The 7,378-nt window shown below is 40.9% G+C and overlaps 1 long non-coding RNA gene across 1 annotated transcript; it reads right to left on the bottom strand.

Annotated features, from left to right (window-relative positions):
- Positions 1-1,951: 1,951 nt before the first annotated feature.
- Positions 1,952-7,060, bottom strand: LOC308339601. Its single transcript, XR_013966543.1, has 4 exons — positions 6,956-7,060; positions 5,758-5,861; positions 3,107-3,285; positions 1,952-2,048 (listed from the first exon to the last, which is right to left on the bottom strand). It is a non-coding gene; the product is annotated as an uncharacterized lncRNA (long non-coding RNA).
- Positions 7,061-7,378: the final 318 nt, after the last annotated feature.

The raw sequence follows: 7,378 nt of genomic DNA, 5'->3' as shown, positions 1-7,378 counted from the left end.
GCATTTTGCATTTCTGTTCCCTGGACCAGGAACATTCTCCCCTGAGTTCTTTGTATAATTGTTTACCTCTTATTCTTCAGAGCTTCAAACAAAGTTCATGTCCTCAGAAAGGGCTTCCTGGCCAGCCAATCTACATGAGTTGCCCTCCCTTCCTATGCCAACCAGTCTCACTCATTAACCTGCTTCATTATCTCATTTTATTTACGTGTTTATTACCTGCTTTGACCCACCTGATCATAATCTCCGTGAAAGCAGGGGATCCTGTCTCTCTTATTCATCTGAATGCCTGGATCAGGCCCTTGTTCACCTAAATGGGTACCTGACACATACAGCCAAAAATATTTTTTGGATGAAGGAGTGAATGAATGAATGAATGAATGGAAATAGAGGAAAAAATGGCCGACACTCTCAAAATCTAAATGTGCTCATGCAGAACACTGTAACGCAGGTTTCTAACACTCAGAACAATATACCACATAAGTTGTCCCATGATGTAGGTAGTTTGAGGACGGATGGATGGATTTATTTGTTTGGTGGGTTATTGCGCTTGGGTGCACTGGTGTGAGCAAAGCTCAGTGGCTCTTTTGATTTTGGTTGAGAGGGCCTTGCCTCTGACCTTGGCACATGAACAACCAAACTCTTATCTAGTATATATCACTTTAACAGAAAATAAACAGATTCTTCTGTTTCTTTTCTCAAACAAGCATAATTCACTGCCTGCTTTCTGAAACCAATTTTCTAGCTCCAGAGAAAAACAGACTCACAAAGACCACTTTAAACAAAGACCAATCTTTAAAAAAAATTTCGATATGGGTAGACAAAAATCATTTTTAATCATGCAAATTCATAATATTTGATAAGAGGAAAAAGACAGTGCCTATATATGCTAATATTCCAACTGCACATATTTGGTTTGACAGAAAAATTAGTTTTTTAAAGGATAAGCCTCGGGGCACCTGGATATCTCAGTCAATTAGGAGGTTAGGCATCTGGCTCTTGATTGCAGCTCAAGTCATGATCTCAGGGTCATGGGATACAGCCCTGCCTCTGGCTCTGTGCTTAGCCCGAGTCTGCTTGGGATTCTCTTTTCTCCCTCTCCCTCTGCCCCTCCCCATATATGTTCTTATTCTCTCTCAAATAAATAAATCTTTATAAATAAATAAATAAAAATAAAAGATAAACCTCTATAGACCTGTATAATTCACTTATAAGACATAGTAAATGAATTTTAAAAAATTAATTAGGAGGTAAGGGAGGATCTAATCAATTTTTACTGAAGGAAGAAATGAGTTATTTTAATAAATATCAAAGTTCAGCTCTTGGGTCAGGCAGGAAAAGAAATATTTCAAGTCACAAGGGAAAATAAAATGTTCTTCTGGGACAAAAGTAAGAAAGGCTCAAAAGGTTCCCAATGAGGCAAAAGAGAAAATTAAAAAAAAAATTTTTTTTTAAGATTATTATGAAACACATGCAGTGTTTTATTCTTAAGAAAAACACTTCCTTGCTTTATGAAAATATTCAGAACCTGTCCCTAATTCTACCTGGAACTCAAAGCTCTACTGAATGCAGAACAGAATTTAGTAGTTTTGAGAGATCTGGGACTTAGGAATAAGGAATCTCCAGATTTGCCTTGAATGTCAATGAATACTTAATTCATAAAACTTACTAATAATAGCACTAACATTTGTGTAATACTTTATAGTTTATGGATATTTTGAAATACATTATCTCATTTGGTGTTCAAAATAACCCTAGGGAAAAGTGAAATACATTTAGTATTATTTTACTGATAGAATTTAGGGCAGGCCCAAAGTCACTCATTCTGTACTAAAATAAGGAAAATCTTCTCTGCTGCTTAACATCACTTGCCTTGGGAACAAAGCCTCTCGTGGCACAAGAGTACCTAGGTTTAATCTGCAAATGCCCTGGGAGATTTAACACATCAACTTACATGTCCACTTAGATGTAAAGGAGTGATTTCCAGATCCTTGGGAAGCGATGAAGGAAAGCTCCTTGACAAGGTGGTTGTCCTTCAGTGAATGAGGTTGCTGGAAGGAAGATGGAGGCCTTGAAGAGAAACCTGTCCTTATTCACAGGTCATCTGAGGCCACCCTGTCCTCGCTTGAAGCTATGTTAGTGAGCATCATGGATGAAAGTAGATTTATGCTCTTGAAATTTTCAATTGTTGGCTTCTTGGATTTTTTTTTTTTCTTTTTAAAGATTTTATATATTTACTTGACGGAGATAGAGAGCACAAGTAGTCAGAACGGCAGGCAAAGGCAGAGGGAGAAGTAGGCTCTCTGCCGAACCGGGAGCCTGACGCAGGGCTGGATCCCAGGACCCTGGGACCATGACCTGACCTGAGAAAAAGGCAGATGCTTAATGACTGAGCCACCCAGGTGCCCCTCAATTGTTGACGTCTAAAAATTATCAAGGCATAGTTTAAATTTGCTAAGTGTTGTTTTAACTAAGATGCAAAAGGTGAGTAGGAGTTAGCCAGGTAAGGAGGAAGGGAAAACACGCATATTCTAGGAAGAGAGAGCAACATGTGTGAAGGCCAGAGAAAAGAGATGCTATGGCCCATTTTATGATGTGCTGGAATAATTCATTGAGATAAAACATTGAGTTTTGTTTGTACAGCTGTAAATGGACTAGATGCATAAGGACTATTTTTTCTTCCTTCCCAAACCTTTCTCAGTCACAGTTGGGTTTTCGGTTGAATGGGGACCTGGGGCTTGTCTTACAGAGTTAAGAACTTTTTGTTTTGTAAAAGAGTCCAAGAAAGAGGATGGACTCTGAGACTCTGCAATCAGGAACCGGAAGTGACAAAAACTAATAGATGATTTTAGAAGGGTTGGTGGTCTGGGGTTCTGGAAGTAGAAGACCTGCATTCCACCTCCTCACTGCAACCTGGGGCAGCACTAGGAGCTCAAAGAAGAATCACCAAAGCTCTCAGCCTCTGCAAGGATCTCAGTGCTCGTGTCACCAATAAAGCCTCTTTGCAAAGAAAATTCAGCTGTGGACAATAAGCCGTGACCCACGTGAACCGAAGACAACCTGCTGAATCTGAATGGTGTGGTTGGCAGAAAGATATGCATAATCTTACCTTACTTAGAAGTATGCAATTACTGTAAATGCTCATTTAGCATATGTCAGTTGCTTCTCTTAGGCTCAGAGATCTTAAGATTTCAAGGTCTGATTCAGGCCTTTGGAACAAGCGTGGCTCATACTCATCTTTGTCTTCAGAATTTGTAGGGTTTCTGATAGTTTCAGGATCATCCTTTCCTGCACATTCATACATTTTAGAATTAGAAGTTATCATTCTCACAGTGATTTGATAAGGTCTGTATTTTATAACTGGTCATGGTCACATGTCCCAGAAATCCACGTAATGGTAGGCAATGCAGAGATGGAAGCTTCGCTCTATAAGGGTAGATAGAAGAGGTAGCTCTAACACTTGGAGCACAAGGTCTTTCCCAAGTACTGTTCTACATGATTTCAGTATGCTAGATTAAATCACATGTCCCTCCACAACTCTATAGGTAGAGACTCTTTTTATCTCAAGTGCAGCTACTGCCAAGAGAAGCATAGTGGACGAAGAAATGCAAACAGCAGTAGGCAGCATCTTCCATCAGGAGAGATGACATTGCCCACTGCGAAAGTAAGCTAGAGGTAATTCCTGGACCAAATTCAAATGCTATCACAAGAGAAAGAAAAATCCATCATTTGTACCAGAGTACAACTAGACACAGAACAACTTTTTGCCATGTAGAGAGTGGATGAAATGATTACATAGACTTAGTTTGCCCCCTACTTCCTGGGAGTCGGTTGCTTTTTGTGCATAAGCCTTTTAGCATTATCCCTCCTGGATTCTCACTGAACAATTGAGGCTTACTGCCAGGTGACTTCCAGCATTATTATCAGGGGGCTGTACTATCCTGAATCAAGCCATCATTTCCAGGGTATCTAGGGGCCTCCCATTGATTATAATAAGCTGAAAACAGTCTGCAATTGGAAATTGTAGCCACTATTCTTCAGTAGAATCTACTATACAATTTATTTTACAGCAAAATCTATCACAAAAGCATTCAGTAAATTAACCTAGCTTGACTGCTGGGAGATTCTAGTGTTATTGTATTTTCCCCACTCCTACCCCTCAGGGAACCCAGGAGATTTTGTTCATTTGCTTTTCATATTATTCCCAATGTTTTATTGTCAGTGACATGGCTGACCCTAGGCAAAATTGCAAAGTAGCCAAAAATTCACTTTATTTATTTTAAAGATTTTACTTATTTATTTGTTAGAGAGAAAGGGCGAGCACAATCAAGGGGAGTGGCAGGTAGAGAAGCAGGCTCCCTCCCCACTAAGTAAGCAGCCTGACTCTGGAATTGATCCCAGGACCCTAGGATCATGACCCCAGTCGAAGGCAGACGCTTAACTGACTGAGCCACCCAGGGCCAAAATTCATCTCAAAAAAAAAAGTCCTTCCCTCTTTTCATACATATCCACCCCATTTTCCTGACGAAGGCTTAATTGTATTCAGCCCCAGGAATACTCAGATAGCTACTGAAACTCATTTAGTTCATGAAGGGTTTTAGGCATCAAACTTTGTAATCAGGCTCAAACTGATCTTCCCACTGCTAAACACGCTCATAAACAGTCCTTATTTGACCTGACTTATCAGCAGCATTTAATACAGCTGGTCATTCCCTTCTCCAATTTTTTTTTTAATTTTTTGGTCTCGCTGGCCTCCTGGACATCTCATCTCCTCAGTTTTCTTTCTATGCCACTGATAGCTTCTTTCCATTCTCCTATGCCTACTCCTTCTCTTTTCTCTATAGGACTGGGGGATCCAGTGCTCATGCCTTGTTCCTCTACTCCTTCTCTCTTTTGGTGATCTCACTGCTTGAAATAACAGCCTTATACTAATGATTTTCATCATTTCTTCTGTGGGCCTTCCCCATGAATTCTAGACTCATGTATCCAACCGCCTATTTGAAATCTGTCTCTTGAATATTTACTAGATATCTCAATGTTAAGCTGACCAAAATTGAGTTCTATATCTTCCCTAGAAAATCTGCTCCTCCTGAAGTCTTTTCTGTCTCACTTGAAAGAAACTCGATCATTCTAGTTAATCCAGGCAAAATCTCTGGAAACATCCTGGGCTCCTTTTTTACCTTATAGCATATATCCAGCTTCACACATCAAACTTCAAAATACATCCAGAATTCATCTCCTCCTGATCATATCCAATTACTTGCATTGCTATCCCTTTGATTGAGCCATCATTACAACTTTGGGTTTACAATCACTTTGTAACTACATTCCTCATTTCTACCCTTATCTTGGTTTAGGTCCCTTCGATAGCAGATCTTATTGGGTATAATTATTTAGGAGGTGACACTAGGAAGTGTTGCGCAGAGAGAAGGATAAAAAGCCAAAAAAAAAAGAAGAGTTCCTCTTGTGGACAACTGAGGCTCAATCCTGCTTGGGATCCTCCGAGAGGCTGGGTAAGAAGTGAATTTTGTCACCAAGGAGCAAGGAATCTGAGTTAGTTAACCCAACTGCTGGATATCTCTAAAATCTAAAGAAGGCTAAGTGTTGTGCCTTTTCCTTTGTTATAGAATAATGCCTTCTTGTCCTTTACCATTGAAAATATGTCCTGGCATTCCTCAAAACATTGGACCATAAAAATATCATGAATGTACCATGAATTTTTCTAAGGTTGATCCAATTTCCAATTCACAGATGACTTACCAGAGTATCCAGAGCATTTGCCACTTCATGCTCACTAGTTTGATTAATATGATGTCATTCGCCAGTGGACCAGCATGATGTTCCATGGAGTGTCCCTTTAAAATCTATTGCAACAGACAGCAGGAAGATTAATGAAGACCTAGGGCAAGACTCAGAACATGCACTGCTCTGCATCCAGGTGAATGCAAAGTGGATTTGGTCCTCTTTTCAGATAATGATTTTTAAAAATCATTTTCCAGGTCAACAGCAGCCATGTTGATTTGTTCTCGTAGTGATGACACCACCTACAACACAGAAGCTGTGAATAAAGCTGCCACCCTAGTCTGTTTTATGGTGGTCCACTATTGTTCCCTAGATCAACCTGATTTTTGTAAGGGCCATACCAGTAACTTAAATGAGAATGTAATGGGGCCCCTCTTTTAAGACCCTGAGGATGGCACGGATTTCTGCCATTCTATCTGAGGTACAGACCGCTTTCAATTTGCATTTTGGGGTTTTTTCCTGGACTCAGGTCCTTGGGCCCAGCAATGGTCGAAACAAGGGTGGACCCCAAATTTAAAGGTGTAGGCAAGGCTTCACTCGGGCAACACCTGCAGCTGAAGGGAGACACAGTCAAGACAAAGGTGACAAACTAGTTCCCAGAACAACAGCCAGGATACGATTTAAAGGACCCAAGATGGGAAAGGAGTACTGGCTCCCCTGGTGGGCCGGGGTGGGGGGGGTGGAGGACACAGATAACTGGGCATGGACGTGTAGCTGAGGAACATTTTTATCTGATAGCCTATGTTTCATTTGCATATTAAGCCTCCGCCCCTGGGTGTGATCTTTTAAACATTATAATGAAGAAAAGGTAGTGAAAGGTTAAACTTGGGCGCCATCATGGTCTCTGCCTAGTTTGAACCAGTCTCAGTCTAGTTTGCTCCCTGGTCTGTACTCCATGCTGCAAGAAAAGTGTTGAGAACCAACAGGCAGTGCCCCAGGTGCACAGGGGCTCCTTCCCAAGGCCCCTGACTCTGTCGGCTGAATGCAGGGGTAGTTTCAGAAACTTACACTTGGCTTTTCTAACCACCATGGCTTAGGAGATTCCAAAAGGCTCTTACTAGAAAATTGTCACCATGGCTGTGATAAAAGTTGTAGAAGTTAGAAAAGAGAAATAGTCGGCTGTGAACTTTAGTTCTTCTTGCTGCATGATTCTGACCTGTATTTTCCTAGGTGGCTGTCCTTCAGGGCATACCGCTGGGTTACACAGGAGAACATGCATATTTTCTGCCTCGGTACTCCGAAAACAGCAGCAACTTGCTCCTACTCAGTCTCTATAAAGAGAAAGATAACCATAGCGAATGACTCTGCACACGACTTCTCTTTTTTGTTTTGGACCCTGAAAGTCATACTTTAGCAAGATAAACTTGCCAGAAGCATGATTAAGATCAGTGAATCTGTCCAAAGCAAAGCAAAAAAGGGTACAAGATTCCTCATCAAATGCCTTAAAAGAAGTTCTAGCTATAATTTGTTACTCGTCCTTGAATGTCCCTGAGACCTGCCTATTATGTCCTTACTATAAAAGACCAGTGAGAGGGGGGGACCTGGGTGGCTCAGTGGGTTGGGCCTCTGCCTTTGGCTC

The sequence above is a fragment of the Martes martes genome (genome assembly GCF_963455335.1).
Source record: "Martes martes genome assembly, chromosome: 3".
NCBI lineage: Eukaryota > Metazoa > Chordata > Mammalia > Carnivora > Mustelidae > Martes > Martes martes.
The sequence above is the reverse complement of the archived record's forward strand: the minus strand, read 5'-3'. Positions and strand labels throughout refer to the sequence as shown.